General features: G+C 35.0%; 1 protein-coding gene and 1 long non-coding RNA gene across 2 annotated transcripts in view; one reads left to right on the top strand and one right to left on the bottom strand.

The window, feature by feature from the left end:
* LOC107995895 (putative mediator of RNA polymerase II transcription subunit 26) overlaps positions 1-19,361 on the top strand; it is a 69,014-nt gene that overhangs the window by 3,478 nt on the left and 46,175 nt on the right. Inside the window, exons 9-10 of the mRNA XM_062082121.1 lie at positions 16-95; positions 202-2,759. The gene's annotated coding sequence lies outside the window, so the exon portion shown is untranslated. The remainder of the gene's footprint in view (positions 1-15; positions 96-201; positions 2,760-19,361) is intronic.
* On the bottom strand, positions 7,686-10,722 carry LOC133667003 (uncharacterized). The gene is made up of 2 exons (XR_009832023.1): positions 8,327-10,722; positions 7,686-7,980 (listed from the first exon to the last, which is right to left on the bottom strand). It is a non-coding gene; the product is annotated as an uncharacterized LOC133667003 (long non-coding RNA).

The following is a 19,361-nucleotide window of genomic DNA, read 5'->3' as shown; positions in this document are numbered from 1 at the left end:
CGTCCCCTGATATAGATTTCCGTGATAGGCGAGAAGAGAAGAATCTATCTTCCATCATCAGTTTTGAAGAATCAAAGGTTGTGAAGCGTTGTGAAGTTTGTATCACTATATATATATATATATATACACGTGCAGCGATGAAATTCTAGAATATATTTTTGAAAAGAAAAGACCATGATTGACAACTGTTTTTTTTTTTAGGTTGGTTCGTGAACATGTTCTTCAATGTTTACTTAGATGGAAGTACGAATTTTTTAACTTGAAATGAAGAAAGCAGCAATATACTTGCGATGCGTTTAGCGGGTAACCGGGTACATAATGGTCGTGGCTAAATATTCAAACAGTTTGGCCTTCCATATATTCATGACCGTCATCTTCGTGGAGAAAAAGAAAAGGTAGATGGATTTGCATTTGAATGATGGAACGATTTGTGGGACAAGAAGTTTTTCAATATACTGCTTTCCGGTAGTATACGTGTTGACCATCGACTCCGGCCACCATTTTTAGGAAAATTGCTTTTAACGTGTTTCACGGCGTAAAGGTGCGGTCACGATTTATTCAAAATTACGTTGTCCGTAGTTGGAAATCATCCTTCATTATGAAATACCATTAGCATATAGTATTGAGAACGCAATGAAATTAAGTGTTTACGTCATCTTCTTACTTTTAGGATTATGTAGTCTGTAAAAAAACGTACAAAAAATTAAAATTTATAGTACTTTTTTTTTTACTGTCAAAAAAGTATTATCTATATCTGTAGCGGGTTATAGAGATAACGGTTCTAAAGTTAATTTTTTATTTCATAATGAAAAATTCGTTTTCCATTCGCATCTCATCTACAACTACCGACATAGTCCTGACATGATGCAATATGAACTATGTGTATCCATTTCTCCACGCATCGAGACATGATTATCTGTTCAACTCATTATCGATAGAATGCCACTTTCGCCCTATTTCGTAAGAGCAGGCATCGTGCAACATTAGTTTTAAACGCGATAAAATTTTTTGAATTTGGGACGTGAAAAAACACAGGGTCGTTAGGTCGTTCTGCATCGATAAGATATTACCAACATGGAATATAAGTGCACTGGTTACATAAATGATACAGCTGTTGAACGGGGTGAGATTTTCATTCCAACGACAAGTTATATTGCACGGAGTAGACGATGTAAATCATTGTTGTAATGGATCGAACGTTCCATTTGAACACGCATTATCACGCAATCGAGATAAGAATTTCTGTCGCAATCATTCGTGTTCATGATACGTATCGTTGATAATTAAGTGATCATTATTACATTACTTTTACTTGCAACTACTTTTCCGTTTCTTCAAAATACCACATAATATTTACAACGGGAGTTTATAAGGTAAAAAAAAGATACGTAAATGGCCTGTAATGCGAAGCGTTATCATCCTTGAACTCGGTGACGAAGCATTCTATGCTAACGCGTCGTAAAATACAGCGATACGAGTGTATTAACTACTTTACGTTACTTTCTATGAATAGCGAGTTAATTGAATAGTTACAATAGTTATTTAATGATGAATTCGTTATATTTCTTGTGAAATGTATCGTTCAATTGCACTCAATTATGTACATCAATATATATATATAATCATTATCTTTCATTGATTAAAATTCAATTATAACGAGTAAATTGTATTTGTTAAATATAAATATTATGTATCTCCAATAGATAATAATCCATAATTACAACAAAGAAATTAATTAACAATATACAGTAGCAATGAACGAATGCAATCATCGTCCCTACTTGTCACCTGCATCATTCACGGGGTGCGTTAAGCCGCATCCCCGCTCCTGCGATATCGCGCAAGCCCCACTCCCCACTATGCTTCCGTCGCTTGGTGGAATGAACGCACTCATACGCACATCGTCTATCCCCACCATATGGCGGCACGATGGAAACGCGCATTCGTGACTGGCCGGAGTTCTCGCCAACCTCCGCGCAGCTTAGTTCGCGCCGCTCGTTCCACCAGTTTGGAAGTTCGTTTGTGTCGAGTTGCTTGGCAGTTCGTTTAGTTTCGTGGATGACGATCATTCCGTTGGTGAACGGAGTTACTTTAATCGCGATCGTCGTTCCTAATCGTTTGTTTTCACTTCGTGAATTTTAAGAGTTTATTGAGTCCATTATTAAATCCATTCGTGGTCAGAATTCGACAAGAAATTCGACAAGAAACGAGGAATACGCGTCGACGAATGAAGTCAGTTCTCGCTTGCATCCTCTCGCACATGCGTTGGCGAAAGAGGAAGGAAGTCTACTCTCGTTCGCGTCTCTCCGTTTGTCCCCACTCTTCTCAGTTCATCAGTTTTTGCTTGGCTTGAAACGCTTTTTTGCATCTTCCGTCATTATATCCTTCTCCTTTATAGATTCGTTTTCAATCGTGTGCCATGCTTCCGTCTGACAGTGCGGTTTTCGGGCTTGCGCGACACGAAAGAATAATCCTTTCTTCTCCTGTGCGATTCTCAGTGACAATCTGCGAATCTCCTGACAAATCTATTTCTTTGAGCCTTCTCGTTAGCATAAAGGATGGCGGCGACAAGTCATCGTGCACTTTAGTCGAGAGTGCGTCACATCTTATATCTGGAATGGTGCACTGGTCTTCCTCTACGCCCTCTTCGTTTTACTTCCAGTAAAGGATCGATCGAAGACCTTGTAAGGATTTGGTGAAGTCGATATCCACGATGATAATCATATATTATTGGAAAAATCTTGAACATTCTGCACATGGTGAGTGTAAATTTTATTTTAAATTTAAAGCTTTCTATTTATTTTTTTCGCTTACAGATACATATATTAATTTACAATATTTCATTATATTTAAAATATATGTGTTTATATATGTTTATAGTTATAAAACGGTTTTACGGTTTTATATATTTTTAAAAAATATAAGTTTCATTCTTTAAAAAATCGTTTTGAAACATGATGATTTATCGATAGTCACGTCCTGCCGGAACGATCGTAGGATTATATAACGCGCGTAATTTGAACATGGATACCACGTGCCCACTTGTGTTACTATTTTTACTTCTTTTTATTATTTCTTTTTCTATTCGTTTAGATGGAATTCAATTAAAATTAAAAATTACTTTTTCTACGAAATTAATTGTATATCATATTTTTTTCATATTTTTTAAAATTATATATTATCGGTTGAAACAGTTGAGTCGATTCGAATACAAGGAATGTTGAAAGTGGGTAGGCGGGTATCGTTAGACACGGACACACCCATTGGTCAAGCTCATCGTCATCCGCATGTTTCGCGTAGTTTAATTAAATTAAACACTGTAGTGGTTTTCTAAGATCATTCGGTGTCGCTCCATATTTGGCCGCGCGTCTAAGAAGCACATTTTACCCTCGGTGGACTCGTGTTTCGATATTTTTTCCTCTGTTTCTTTCCCTACCAATTATTCGAGCATGATCTGGTCAAGTTATTATTAGATTCGTTTCGGTTGGGATCGGTAGAGTAAGAAGGGGGAACATTATCGAGAGGACCACGACTGGACTTTGCGTGTTATGCTACTCAATACATATCACGTTGAGTTTTTTTAAATAATTTTAGAAATGTATCTTTTGTTTTAATATAATATATGATTAAATTTTAAAATACTTCAATAACGAAAATTTAAAAAAAGATTAAAATTTCATAAATTCTATTTTAAATGAAATAAATTCCAAAATTCTATAAATTGTTGAAAAATTTTAATATTTAAAATAAAATGTTAAATGTATCAAATTATTTCAAACATTACAAAATAGAATCAAGAGTGTCTCGTCACATGCACGCCCTTGTCCTGCTGGATGAAACGGACGTTCGACACCAGAGTGCGTTGCGTCTTGTATAGCAACGCGTATAATGTGCATGTGAACGCGTGTGCGAATAGTCTGGCGCCAGCAGGTGCAGTTAAATATAGCTTATGCAACGGGTATCCTCCTTTCTCTTTCTCTTTTTTCTTTTCTTTATCTCGCCCTTTCCTCTATTCTTCTCTTCTTCCCATTTCATAAGAAACCGTATCTAAACAAATAGAAAGAAATAAAAAATATTTTCCACCCTTCGAACGATTCCACGAATTCAGGTTATTTGTTATTGAGAAATTCTCGCGTGCGCAGCAAATTAATCCAAACATCTTGTTTATATCTAATCGCGTAGAGGAAGTACATATTACATATTATAATAAGTCGATACTCTATCTTGTTTTCTATGATTACAACAAGAATGGAAAAAAGAACTGTGGAATCGAACGTTCTCGAGTAACATGAGAATAGGATATGATTACACGTGTGTGTCAACGGACCTTAAAAATAGGCAATTATTTTATCTTATTTATATATTTTTGAAGCGTTTATATCATTTTTAAATTATAATACTTTCGAAATCTTTCATTTAAATTTATCCTTTTTTATTATTATTAATGAAAAATGAATTATAATGACTTTCTATTAATGTCTCGAATATATGAAAATTTATGAAAAAACATTTACATTCCATAGCATTAATTAAATTTAACGATAGCCTATGAAAGTATTCCGTCGTACTGTATCGTGAAATAGCGTATCGAGTTTTCGTCTCCCTTTTCTGCGAGCATAGGATGTCGTTCCTTCTTAGCTGAACCAGACCAGCCATCTTTAAGAAAAAAAAAAAAAAAGAAAAAAAAAAAAAGAACAGATTAATGCTCATTATGGATATTAGCCTTCGGCCATTTGCATAAAGGCGGAGACAGTTGATACAACTGGTCGTGCGATAACGAGCGATGGATGGCATGACTGGTTACGAGAATTTTTTATTTTTTTCTCCCCCTTCATTTTTATCTTTTTTTTTTTTTTCTTCTATTCGCAAGCGTGAGCACATACATATGATCAACAAAGAAAAATTAAAATTTCTTCTCGTTTCGTATTTTATTCGTATTTTATCTTGTTGTTGCCCCTTTTTTGTGATGGACATTCTTGATTTTTCAAGCTTTTTAAAAATTGCGAATTTCAAAAGTTTTCAATTTCAATGGATGAATTTTAAACAACTTCCTTCGAATAATTTTAAATCCAGACGTTATGTTAGTCGTATGAAAAAGCAGCCTCGATGTCGTTACATTATTTCGTGTATCTCTATGAGAGGGGGAAATGATATTTCGTAGAGAGAAAAATTTCTACTTAAGTTGCAAACCATGAGTCGCTTCATAAAACCGGTTACTAGATACACGGAAATGTAAATTCACTGAAGAAGCGGCTCTGAATACTATGAAAAAGAGAGAGAGAGAGAGAGAGAGAGAGAGAGAGAGAGAGAGAGAGAGAGAGAAGTTGCTTATATTGAATGCAGTCTCTGCATGCGTATAATCATGAAAATAATATATATATATATTAAATAAAATCGAAAAAGTATTAAAATTAATTAATATATAAGAAAATATCTATTTTATTTTATTATATTTATTACGCTATAATATATGTGAGAAGTAGATTAGCAATTAAAAATATATAAATAGTTTGTGGTTATGAAAACTTTGTAAACGCGCCTTAATGCAATGTAACGGTTATAAGCGCAAGTGTTTCATTGCGTTGATAATACGGGTGAAGTCGAATTGTACATATATGTATATATATATATATGAGTATACCAACGGCGTATTGGAAGTATTAAAAAATTGGTGACATTGGTTGTGTGGACAATCGACCTCGACTCCGTAGTATTCTGTGACAACACCTGAATATAAACTCGCGTATTATTCGTTTTAAATATTAAAATTGTCTGTAAGTATTCGAATAAGAAAAAGTAAATGTGAATGGATGCTTGGAAAAGAATAGGAGAAAATGAGAGAAGTGGTTGCGTGCACATAAGCGTCGATATCTACATCGTTAATACAAACTATATTTATTTGAAATCAAATAAAAAAAAAAATAAATGAATAAATTAGAAGCAACATGTAGCAACTATTTTTTTCTTTCTTTTGTATCGACATTAGCATAGTGTTGGAGCAATCTATAATTATGTAAGTACGTAAACTTTGGTATGTCTTGAAAAGTGCAAGCAGCATAATGGTTTCGACATTACATTACATAAAAAAGAGAAAGTTTGAAAGTTATTGAAAAAAAAAAGCGAGAGAAAAGAAGGATAGAAAAACTCGCATGATTTTATTCCATGTACAAAAGTCTTGCGACGCCTATGCGTATGGGGAAAAGAGGGTGGAGAGAGGAGGTAAGAGGCAGACGAAGCACAGCGAGATGCCTTAGGATCGAGTCTCTCCCTGACGGCGTTTATTTATTGCCAGTATTAATACCAAGCCCCGCAGAGTCGGTTGGTGATTACATAAAACATGCTTGCCACTCCTACCATCGGAGGCAACCCCCTCATCTCCACCCTGGTCGCCTTCTATCTGGAGGATGCTATCTCCTGCGGTAATGGGGCTTGGCAAACGAATCTATTCGAAAAAGAAGAAAAACGCCGAGAAACATTCGATTTATTCCATGTGGAAAAAGAGGCACAATCGTCGTAATCGCATAGTTTGAATTTTACAATCGATACCTTCTATATATTGAACTTGATCTGAACATGAAATGTAGTTTAAAAGTCTATACTATGGATTAATCATAGGTACTTTTGGTGAGAATTTGCAATTATTCGTGATTATGTTATGTTTTATTCATGATTTTATATTTTCTGTGTTTTCATTATTGGCATGCCTTCTTTGGTCGTTGTTGCATGCTCGATATCCTTGTATTAATTGTGTAATTTTTAAACTGAAAAAATATTAAAAACCTACACAAAATATACTCGGTAATAACGTCCATGTCCTTTCTTGTTATCTATTCAATCGCATGTGACTAATTGTTCCCTTTTCCTCCCCTTTCATGAATTTCATGAATGCATTTCTCCAGTTACCTGCATGTTTTCTCCCTTTCTTTACTTTTTGCATTTATTTGTACTTTGGTCTTGTCGCTTTTTTTCACGCTTGGTTCACTAAACGTATAAAGCGGACAGTGACTTCTTAGCCCTTTATTTCTTCGAAGTAAAGTCGAACCACTTTGAGAATTATTTTTTCACGATTTTAATGGTAGAGATTACTTTTTTACCGACGGATCAACAATTATTGCCAACGTTTAAAAATTACACTCGGTACGTATTCGTCACGATTTATTTCTAATTGTAAAAAAAAAAAAACATAAGAGTGTATGTACGAAATAGAGAGAGGAAAGGGAAGGAACGAAATAAACGAATGATAAAAACAGTGTAGACAAAACAAATGGATGAAGAAATATGCGAAAAGGGCAAGAGACAAACTCCGAGGATGGTGGATTAGAGCTAAAAACATCGGACGGAGTATCTGTTCACATCTTACCGGGCAGCATTAGATTGAAGTTGACCTTCTAATACTGTCAGGTAAAGATGTCGTCAGGATTCCGAAATCAACGCGATTGGCATCGTCATCGGTAATATATTTGATAATTATACTTGAGTATATAACAATGCAACAATTTTAATAACAATGCATTTAAATTGACAGCTATTATAAAAGGTAAAAAGGTATATAATATATAAAAAATATAAAAAAGTAGTTTTTCACAATAAAATATGTATAAGAGAATTGGTATTCTAAAATATAAGAACGGTTCAAATTTGTGATAAGTATTTTTTGTTATAGAAATCATATGTAAAAATGTGTATAAATTTGAACTTTTTTTATATTTATATTTATATTATAAATTAAATAATATAACAGAAATGACTACATTATTATATGAGAATTTTGTATATTAGTTTGTAACATATAATTCGTAAATTAACATAATATAAGTAAATTAAAAATTAATAAGTAGTTTATTATATTACAATTTTGTTGTACTAGTTATATAATGATTTTTGTTTCGTTGGTATCACTGGAATTTCCAAACGGTCGACATGTATTTTTATGGCTCGCAAGATAAAAACTTGTGGAAAAGAATTTCACCTTCAAGTAAACTAAAACCAAGAATGATAAATAAAATAAATTGAAAAAAAAAATTTAGAAAAGATATATTCAACTTAAAAATTCATAACTAAATCTTCACTATTCAAGATAAATTTCTACAAAATTATAGTTATAATTTTATTCCTCTAAGGTATTTCTATCTTTACTTTCTTGATTCAACGAAAAATAATTCTGCTCATAAAAAATACTGACTGAAAGTCACGTAAGGCAAATGGTCGGTTAATAATTTTTCATTGGTGGAATTATGCGATGCGTGCGGTACACGCATAAATCCATTGCACGTGTACTCACGTGACACAAGCTTGTATGTATATACTATTCCTCATTCGTACTTACACACGTGCATCTCGATTCGAGAGCAATGTATGCTTTTTCTCTCTCTTTCCTTTTCTTGTAAATCATCGGTAGGAGGTAAAAAACGAAACTTCTAAAAGTCGCGGCCTCGGTGCCTCGAAGCGGGAAGAGTGTAGGCGCGTGAGGAATGTAATGCCTCGGAAACGTTGCTGCGATCATAAAGCATCGCGTAGGTCTTTTCGTGAGGGGTTGCGCGGGCAAATAAATTCGTTCGACCGTTGTGCCGCCATTTTTACTCTGGTTAATCAGACTGACTGAAGATGACGCTCGGATTGCAAGAAAGTTAGATGATGTAGTCTCGTACAGGATTTATCGAAGAACTGTCATGGCGGAAGTTAAGTGATAAATTGTCGAAATAAATATCAATTTTCATTTGTGAAATGTGAAAAATTAATTATTCTTTAAAAAGAGCCGAGAATTGATTATCGTAGAAACCTCGTGTGCAAAAATTTGTCCATCGAGAATAAAGTTAGAGCTCCCGTGACTTTTTACGATACCATCTCCCGCACTCGTGGATTTCGGTTGACGTTTTCGAGACACTTTGGCCGAGAGCCAGAACCGTTTTAGAAAGATATCTGGCCGGATCGACAACTCGGTTGAAGAAAGTCCTGTGCATCGATGCCTCTCGAAGACAACGGCTCGCTTGTCTCGTAGTGATCGTTCCAGGAAGGAACAATATCCATCAATGGCCCGTATTGTCCGATTGGGAAAAGGGAAAAAAGAATTAAAGGAATGGAGGAGGGGAGGAAATGGCACAGGGTTCGAAGTGGAAGGAATTTTCTTACGTGACTTGTTACGCGGAATGAAATTATAATGAGCGATAATTAATAACATGTCGAAGAAAAAACGTACTTCTATAAATATGCAAATATGCACGTCGACCAATATATAACATTATAATCTTGACTGAATACGCATATTTGAATATTTTCTTATGTAATCATATTTCTTATGTAATTATATACGCGTAAATAAGTAATTCTGAAATATCCGTGTGCGTGTGTATAAATTTTCATACAAATTTCATTTTTAAAATACCAAAAATTTTTTTTCTCTTTCGTTTTCATTTTATTATTATATCTTGAAAGTAATTCTGAAAGTATGTCATTTGAAATCTATCTATCTATTCGTTTACTTCAATACGATTGAAACGATTTTGTACACGTGATCGATTGAAGTGGTTTGGAATCAATGATAAGTTCAATATATATCGATAAATTGAAGATTCGTAGAAATAAATAAGGTCAAAATCTAAACATTATATTACAAAAGAATTTTTTTTTTTTGTCTATTGTCGATGTGTGGAAAAAATGTGAGGCAAATAATATAATATTTAGTAATGTATATTACATAACGAATAAATTGTTGTTATGATTTAAAAGCAGAATATTCAAAGGAGTAATCGAGCTTCGAGACTGATCTCGTTTTCAAATGCTTCCCATCATCATCGCGCCATCATCTGGTTGGCCCAACGTATTAATAATTGCCCGATTGTGTAATAATCAAAAGCAAGAGGGACGGTATCATCCTTAATCGAGAATGATATAACGTTCCCTCCGAAGAATATATGTACATTTCTCGAGTCGGATCTACTTGTTCGTTCCCAATTCTTCTTTTCCTTCTTTTTATATCCAATTGCTGCAAGATATTGATAAAGATCTTTGATACATCGAGCAGAGAGATTACGAAATATTTATCGTAAAACGATTGAACCTGTAAACGAGTTGTAAGACGAAAAGACACGATGCATGTGGAAGAGAAAAAAATAAATTGGATTGGTACGATATGTAATAAACCAGACTGAAAAATCTGAAAAGCAATAATATTGTTACAATATTGTTAAAACAAGTTTCGACGGAATTCAGAAAAAGGTGCGTGTAAAAATAAAGATCATAAAAATGTGAAAAATATTTCAAGATAAATTGAATATCTTGATCTCGACCAATAAACTTTGACTCAATGTCTATTATATTCGACGATAAATAATATCATAAATAATCGTAGAGAATGATTTAGAAGTTAATTTAAATTTAATTTGATTAAATATCGATACGTTGAAATCTTCGTTAAAGAAGTTCGTTCGGTAAAAATGGCAATTTTCTTTCGTTCGATCATCTTCGTTCGTTTTCGACGACTATTCGGCTAAGTTCGTCTAATTTCGGTAACTATTTCGGTAGTTTTCGGAGCTGCAGCGTTGAGTGAAGCGTCACTCATTATCATGTCGATTCATCAGGTCCAATGGCTGGCCGATAAGATAAGCTCCCGGATCGTGTAAGTACACGCGTGCACAATAAGCAATCTTGTTTTATCTATCAACTACCGTGAACTTCCATATCGTGTGTAAAGTTCTCTCGTCTTCTTATCATCGTTCTAACGCCTCTGGATACACAGATCTGGTAATTTTTAGGGGAATTTTAATGGAATGTTATAAATTTATCAAATTTTATTTCTTACGCGAACCCATGATTTTGATATTGATTTTAACAATAACTTCATTATTGTACCACGTAAATTAATATTTAATAATATTAATTTATAAATATAATTTCGTAGATCGATTTTAGATATTTTCAAAAGTATGGTAGAAGTCTATCTACCATGTTTGCCGCATGTTTCATTATCGCATTGATGAAAGAAGTAGGACACTAGATAATTTATGATTCTTATCAACGTTATCGTATACCTCTATCTAGTCGAAAAATTGTTCAAAATAATTTTATTTTACCATGAAGAAGCAATGAAGAAATCTATATTCACTCGATGAAGGTTAATCGAGCATCTAACAAAAATTACAAAGATCTCCAAGATAAATTAAAGCCGAAATGAAAAGGAAAGAACGAATGAACGAGGAAGACGGCCCTGAATTCCATTCCTTCGACTTTTATCCCTGTGCTAACGTCCCTGAGAGTGAAGCAGTCGCATCGCACCACGACGTAGACATTTAGTTACACGCCACGAATGTTAATCCTCCTCGTCCTGCCTCCACCTAACCTCTTCCACTTCGTAGATCCGCGCCAAGATCTCTTCGTGTCGAATATTCCATCGTATACTGGGTGACAAATTTTCTTCGACCATGAGATGAGGGATATTCTAAACAGTGCATAGTAGAATTTTATCCTGAATACTAGAAGCTCTAGGATGTTTTAGAAATACAGTTGGTAGAAAATTACATCTATTATATGTAATTTTTCGGGAAAAAAATTATACGAGATTTACTATTGAGTAATACAATAGTGTTTGATTAAATTTTATTTGACAAATATTCATTCCAAAACGTTTATATATTTATAATATATAAATAAAAATTAAACGGTCGAGTCTTCGTCAAATTTTTAATTTTTTCGCGATTCGATCGAACGAGATTTCTTTGCGTCGAAAGAAGAAACGACATCGTAATAAATCGGCCTAGACATCCTCGTTAATTTCGAGGCTTAATTCAGGTCGAGAGCGTTATGTTTCTCATCGAATCCCGAGAAGCCTTCGTCCAGCTTTAAAGTCCTGAAAATAACGAGGCAGCTGCTCACGTATCCTGCAGAGCCTCGTCCTCTATCACGTGTTTCCAGCCTCCCCTTATAACCGTCTTTTCTTTTTCTTGTCTTTCTTGTTCTTCTCCTCTTTCTCTTCTTTCTTGATGCTTCCCTTCTCTCCTTCCTATCCCTCTTGAATTCTTTTTCTTTTTTTCCCCTTCCCTTTCTCTCGTTCCTTCCTTCTTTCTTTCTTTCTTTCTCTCTTTCTTTCTTTTTCTTGATACCACTCTTCCGACGTTTCCTGTTTTCTTTAATCTTTCTCTCGAATCATTGCATCCCCTGTGCATGCGGGCATTTTTACGATTCTTTGATACAAGAGGGTCGGCGAGAATCCGAAGGGGATTTTTCGAAGGTGGCAGATGTTTTGCAAATTATTCGATCGTGTAGATTTCTCTACATTTTTCTTTTTTTTCTTTTTTTTTTTTTTTTTCCAATTTCGAGCAACTAACTCTCCTCTGCTGGGAAAGTTTCGAGTATACAGCTATGCCAACGAGTTTTATTAAAATTATTTCCCTGTAATCTCGATCGAGGCTGTCCTCCTTCTCTCGTTTTCTTCTTCTCCCTTCCTCTTCGCCCGTTTTCGAACAGGTTGCAGCAGCAAGAGAAGACGCTTTCGAACGTCTTTACGCAACCGAAAACGACTTTCGAAAAATGTCGTCGAATCGAAATTCATTTTCGATGACAGAGAGATTAAAATGAAATGGAAGAGGCGGCTGTTCGACGCGTCGCTCGTATCAAAAAAAAAAAAAAAACAACTTCTCGCGAGAAACGGACGAATTTATGGGAGGATCGATTCGATGAGGCAATCTTTTCTATGTTACATCTTTCTTATAATATTTTTACGATAGAATTGGTATGTACAAGATCGAGAATTCGAAGATTTTAACGATCTTCCTCGAGCACTGTGACGCCATCTTGTAAAATGAAATCAATATATTTATTCATTCGTTAAAATTTTTTTTTTTTAATAATAGATTTGTAAAAGAAATTCTCTTTCTTTTTTTATCATTTTTTAAAATTTTTAAAATTTTTCAGTAGAATATCGAATGTCAATATTTAAGAGAATTTTTACGATTATTCTCGAATTCCAATTGTGACGCCATCTTATAAAGTCAAGGAATCAATTATACCTATTCGTTCGTTATATTTTTATTATAAACTCTCTAATTCTTTTATAGATATTTTAATCTCTTTGCATCAAATTTTTTTAACAAGGAATTGGAAAAATAATAGATTATAGAATATATCTAATCTATTATTCAAGATTCGAGAATTTTTTTCGATCATTCGTGCACGCCATCTTGCGTACAATCCAACACACCTATTCAGATAATTTGCGAATATATCAGAAATATTCGTAATGTTTATTGCTCGATATAAAATTTAACGTTTAAATTTATCAAACATAACGAATTTTAATCTTTTCCAACTTTAATAATACGATCGTGAAATAATTTTCCACGCTGGCGTGGTTCGTGTTCCGAGGACATTTCGCGTGGAGAATGAACTTTTTTCTTTTCTTTTTTTTTTCTTTTTTCTCGCGGTGGCCGAGGTTGTGGATCGAAACTAGGCTTAACCAGTAATCCAATGACTGTTGGGAAATCCTTGTAACCGACGTATCGTAATCGGACTCTGATGCGCGAAAGCTACACCTATATACTTATTTGTGGCTCGTGACTGACTAATGTCGCTGTTGGTCGCCTGGATTTCCCACGTGTCACTCGGTTTCGAGTAAATTTAGTCGGGCCCGCCACTCTGTTCCCTCTTTCCCTCCGATGATTTTTGATCTTGCCTGCGAGAACGAGATCGGAAATGAAATGATTTCTAATTGATGAAAAATGAGAAGGAGAGCGAATTTTTAAACAAATTTTTTTTTTTGAAATTATTCTCAAATAAAAAATAAATGATAATTTTCGACAGATCTGTTGATTATTTACTCGACTATTCGAATTTTAATTTTATTAATTTTTCTTTAGCTTTAAAATACGCTTTATCAGGGGAATGATGAAAGTATTTTAAAAGTGGAAGTGAAGCTCAAATTTCGCATAATCATCGTCGAATAGGAAAAATAATATCAGAGCTGAGTAATCGGTTTGAAATCGAACGGACGATGAGCCATTCGCTGATAAACGAATAACGCTCGTGAATTTTCGAGAACGTATAGAGGCAAAAATTTGAAGAATCAATTATAGAAATTAATGTAGAGATAAGTATATCAACGCGAGGTGAAAATGGGTTTTATTAAACAAGGAATATATTATAATTAATAAGACATGGAAGGAAATAATTGAAATAATAAGATATAATGAATGCATTACGACGAGTAACTAACTAGCCGTGAAAATAGTTGGAAAGATAATTCTAGCATTAACCTGTAATTAATATGCAATCATCGGATTTATTTTCATAAATGAAAATTAAAATAATTGTTTAAATCGTCGTGCAATTATTTATTTTATTTTATTTTTTTCTCATTTTAGATCCCTTATCCCAACGTTGGAATTCTCCAACTTTAATTTTAACAATTAAACTCATCAACTTGAGCGACACTAAAAAAGATTTTTACATTTACATTATTTAAACGTGTGCTGCTATGATGGAGCTTCGTACAGAAAAGGAAGAGTCGCGGCGAGGCCACAAGAAAAGTCAAAGAAGAGTCGGGATGAGCGAAGAAAAATTCGAAACTGGCCGTTAGTCCAGTCGAACGTAATTACAGACCACGGTTCGACGCTTGTTAATGGCTGTCGTTTCACCGTGATGGGTTTAATGGTGCTAGACAAAAATTATTTTCCGTGAAGTGGTAATGGAGTTGGTAAAGTTAGGCGGTAGGCGAATGCGAAAAGGTAGAAAGAGAAGAGCTCTTCTCAAAGCCTCTTAAGCGGTCATCTCCTTGCATCGGGCGAATTGCCCGCGACCGGCCAATTTATATACATACACGCGAAGTCGTGGCCTTATGCATCTAAAGGTCTGTCCACACTGATAACGCGTAAGCATCCAGTTTCTTTTCGAGGAACACTATTAGAAAGAAAAATAGACCAAATAGCTTTCTAGGGATCTAATTTCTAATCTAAAAACAGAAAAAATAGAAATAGAAAAATTCTGAAATTTTTAAATTTAAATAAAAAGAAAAATAGATCAGATAGTTTTTCCTATCTAGGAATTTAATCTGTAATCTGGTTAAGTAAAAATCTAGGAATTTGCTTGAAAAGAAAGATAGACCAGATAGCTTTTCCTATCTAGGGATTTAATTTCTAGTGATGTAAGAATCTAGGAATTTGCTTGAAACATAGGCTAGATTTCCTATCTAGGAATGTAGGAATCTAGGAGTGTGCTTGAAAAGAAAGATATAGCGGATAGGTTTTCTTATCTAGGGATTTAATTTTTAATTTAAGGATATAAAAATCTAATAGGAAATTTTTAAATTTACTTTCAACTTAAGATTCAGAAGTATAGAAATTTTAATAAAAATAAGAATTTGACAAATTCGACGAATTCAGGAAAAATAAAAGGATTACGTTGATAGTTACTTCGATGAATAATTCGTTCCACTTTGCTAAACCTGTTATCCGTATCAAGTCGTTTGTATTGTAGAAAGCCATCGCGGCTCGAATATCGTTACCTGTCGAACAATCGATCAAGATGGAGCACTTAGTTCGATGGATTATCTTAGAATTCCATTCGAAATTCCTCGAATTATTCCCTCATTTCACAAATGCTAATAAAGTTGACACTGCGTTTAGCAAATCAACGATGATACTTCATCTGTCTACGTTATTCCTGTCTTTACATACACCGTATTTACACAGACTTCATTGTCAACCAATAACCTTTGAACCGTCTACTGTGCTACTTTAAATATACATCTTCCATCCATTTCTCTTAGAATGTATTAGAATAACTGGTCTTCGAAAAAGGTCATTTTTTCTGGTTACCAATGCTACTTATCATTATCAAATTCTTATATTTCTATATCTTCATAATTTCGAATAAGCAAAATTTCGAAAAAAAAAATAAATAAATTAAAAAAAGAAAATCGAAAAATCAGAAAAGAGACAGAAATACGGATTCTAAATTGAAAACTTGGAAAAATATAAACTTTCGTTCGATCATTTATCGAATATCGATAATTCTACCAATCAACCCTCTCCATTGCCGTGTGCAGTCCCCTTTAGAGAGAGCCACGGCGGTCCCTGGGGCTGGAATATTGGCTGTTGTACGTTATGTAGGTACCAGCGTGCAACCTGCGGTGCAACTTGTCAGCCAACATCATTATCGATGCCGGCTCGACTCGATCGAGACCCGTGCTTTTATCGCGACTTCGTTATTTATATCTCGCTCCGCTTGCCAATAACTAATAGAGATCCTTGCCTTCTTCTCCGCGCTGGCACAAGTCGATATCGTGCCACGATTCCGTTTCATCGGCCATCTTGAAGCCCTCCCTCTCTTTATCGCTCTGTTTCGTTATCGACAGTCGCGAATTTCTTTTCGACAAATTACGGAACTTGCATCAATAATTGAACTATTGTTGGATTTCGCAAGAGCGGAATAAATTAGATTCTAGATTCTTTTTTTTTTTTATATAGATAAATTTCATTGTTGTACTTTTAAAACTGACAAAAAGTTACATTTGCTGTATTTCGTAGATTAATAATTGGCCAATTTATCGTTTTATAAAGATATAGAAAGCGACCCTTCTTGCACCCAATAGCGCAATTTATAATTTATTTCGTGAGAGATCAAATTTTATTTCACTCGTGTTAATCTATTCTAACCTCTGCGCTTCGTAATTTAAGAACCATAGGATATTACATCACCTAACCTAAAACCTAAAACAACCTGAAAGACAAAGTAACCCAGAAAATTTCAAAGAAGTTGGGCCAAGATCCAAAAATATCTACTCAAATTCTCGCTCAAATTCAAGTTAATCAATCATTCAAACCGACCGAGGGTGAAAGGAGAAGTATGACCAGCCCAGGTGCAGGTCGATTTGGAAAGAGAGAGAGCGAGAGAGAGAGAGAGACTTGGAGGTTGAAAAGCGCAAACCATACCTATCACCGGAGGGTAGAGACCCCCGGAGCGAGGACGCATGTGTTTCACACGTGTTCCACTATCCTTCCCTCCTCCCTCTCCACCCTCAGTCCCGACCGACAAAAAACGCGAAAAACGTGCCCCTCTCCTGGTGCATCGTCGACTCGCATGGTGGACGCATCGCCATATGCAACCATACGCTCCGGACAATGTTCTGTAATTGCACGTTTCGAAACGTGAGAGGACGGGTGGGGAGGATTTTTCGTGTGCCGGCGAACCCGATTCCCGCAAAAACGATGTTCCGTCTGGTGGAAACCGTTCCTTTTTGCTCGAGTCCGGCCCCAGAACCACTTCCTCTTCCTTTTCGGGAGCAAGACACGCCTCTCTCGAGAGAAAGAGAGAGAAGGAAAGAAAGAAAGGGCCTCCTTAAGGGCCGCCAGAACGAAAAGTTTCCTTTTTTCCTTCCCGATAGTTCTTCCTCGCGATCGGGTATAAATTAATCTCTAGGATAGTCGGTACAGGGATGGTCTTGATGGGACGTGACTCCCGCGAGCTTCTCGGGAGCTGTGAGCTCTTAATGCATTTCATTAATGAAGGAAATATCGATATGTATAGTTTATATTTTGATAAGGAATGGAGATTGAAGCGTAAATGTAGGAAATATGTGGACGATATGTGGAGGCATAGAGATATAGGGAATATTACTAGAATATAGAGATAAAAATGGTATATCCCTATGAACTTAGCGATAAAAAAATAAAGATATAGATATAATGATATATAAGAGAATAGATTATAAGATGATGCAAAATATAGAAATATATAATATATATATATATTATAACTATAGAAATATAATGATATAGAAGGTTAAAAGAAGGAATATATAATAATAAATGAGGGTGATTACAGGAATATAAAGATATAGAATAAAATGATACAGTAGAACCGAAAAAAAAGGATCTTTGAATTATTATCGGAAATACATATCGATTAATTAATTTCCGCAAGAGGCTTGAAACATGAAAACGTTTATCTTTATTTCCGCGAGCAGGCTCGCGTGAAAGCAACACCGGCGCACACGCGAGAAAGGATGATTCATCGGAGTTAGCCTGTTGCAGACGGATCGACCTCTTTTCCTCGATGCACCGGTGTAGTAGCCGGTGTACAGGCGCACGTATTCAACTCGTGTGTACAGGTATATCATAGCCCCTTTAGATGGTGTTAGTGCGCGCAACGACCTCTTTCCTCGCTACCGCAAACCGCAGGCGCAACCCAATTTTTGCCCCGAAAAAAGAACCGGTAGAACCTGAGTGTCCCTCGTCTCGCCGCTGGACTCCGTCTGCGTAAAAGAGTTTTTTTTCTTATGGCCACGTAAGATCGAATTCGAGACGTTGGGTTACCATTTTTGATCGATATAGTTGATTATTAATTCGATTTGATGTTGTAACAGGAAGGGAGATAAGATTGTTTTAAGGTTAGGTTTGAAATTTGAATATTTCTCTACTTTATTTTTATTTTTCTATATTTTACAGAATCTTAGAAGAGATCTCTTTGAAAATCATTTTTTAGAAGTTAGCGCGCGAGTACAATGAACCTGGTTGATTCGTTCAGCTGATTTTTTCCACCAACGTAAAACGCTTCCCCGTGAACGAGACTTTACACGGCATTGACCGCGCGTGGTAACACCCAAATAGCGATGGTCTCGAGTTACTCACGATCAAAACAATTTTATTCATTTATCTTTCTAAATTTTCAGTTTATCATATTTATCGTATTTAATATTTTTTCTTTCGTTTAATAATGCTTTCGTTTCAATATCTATAAATTCGTATTTTCGAATGATTTTTGTTATATTCGAAAGAATAATGCATTCAAAGATTGAAAAGGTGAGCATCCAACGCTACTCTCGAAGCTCGCGTGTACACCCGTTTCTTCTTTTTCTCTTTTTTCTTCCTTCGCTGTTCCAACGATCCGTCTTAATATTCGATCCAACGTTTCGTATCTCGGAGGTCGGCGGTTTTCGCTTCCACGACCACAACCGCGTTGCACTTGTACTTATATAGGGACACGCTACTTTCTTCGCGGTTGACGTGCTCGCAAAATTTATATGGGTTTGCCTGTTAATTAACGTCAATAAAACGACCGGGTCGCGGTATTTCGATAAAAAAGTGCTGATCGATAAAGAACGGTCACAGACCATGTGAAATACGAGACTTATTGATGATTTCTGGTGTTTTTTTGCTTGTTCTGAAGAATATATATTTTTTCCATTTTTTTCTTTCGATGAAAGAAATTGTGAATTATAGTAAATATTATTTGGAAAATTAATTATTTTTCTCTAGTGATTTTTTTTATCACTAAAAACAATTTAACATCTAGTGAAATATATTTTCATTTTTAATAAGCGTTTGTATTGACCTCATAAATGCGTCAATGTTCACCTGATTTCCGTTCTCGTG

This window comes from Apis cerana, linkage group LG11 (assembly GCF_029169275.1).
Source record: "Apis cerana isolate GH-2021 linkage group LG11, AcerK_1.0, whole genome shotgun sequence".
NCBI classification, from domain to species: domain Eukaryota; kingdom Metazoa; phylum Arthropoda; class Insecta; order Hymenoptera; family Apidae; genus Apis; species Apis cerana.
Note: the sequence above shows the minus strand (reverse complement) of the source record. Positions and strands in the feature narration are given on the sequence as shown.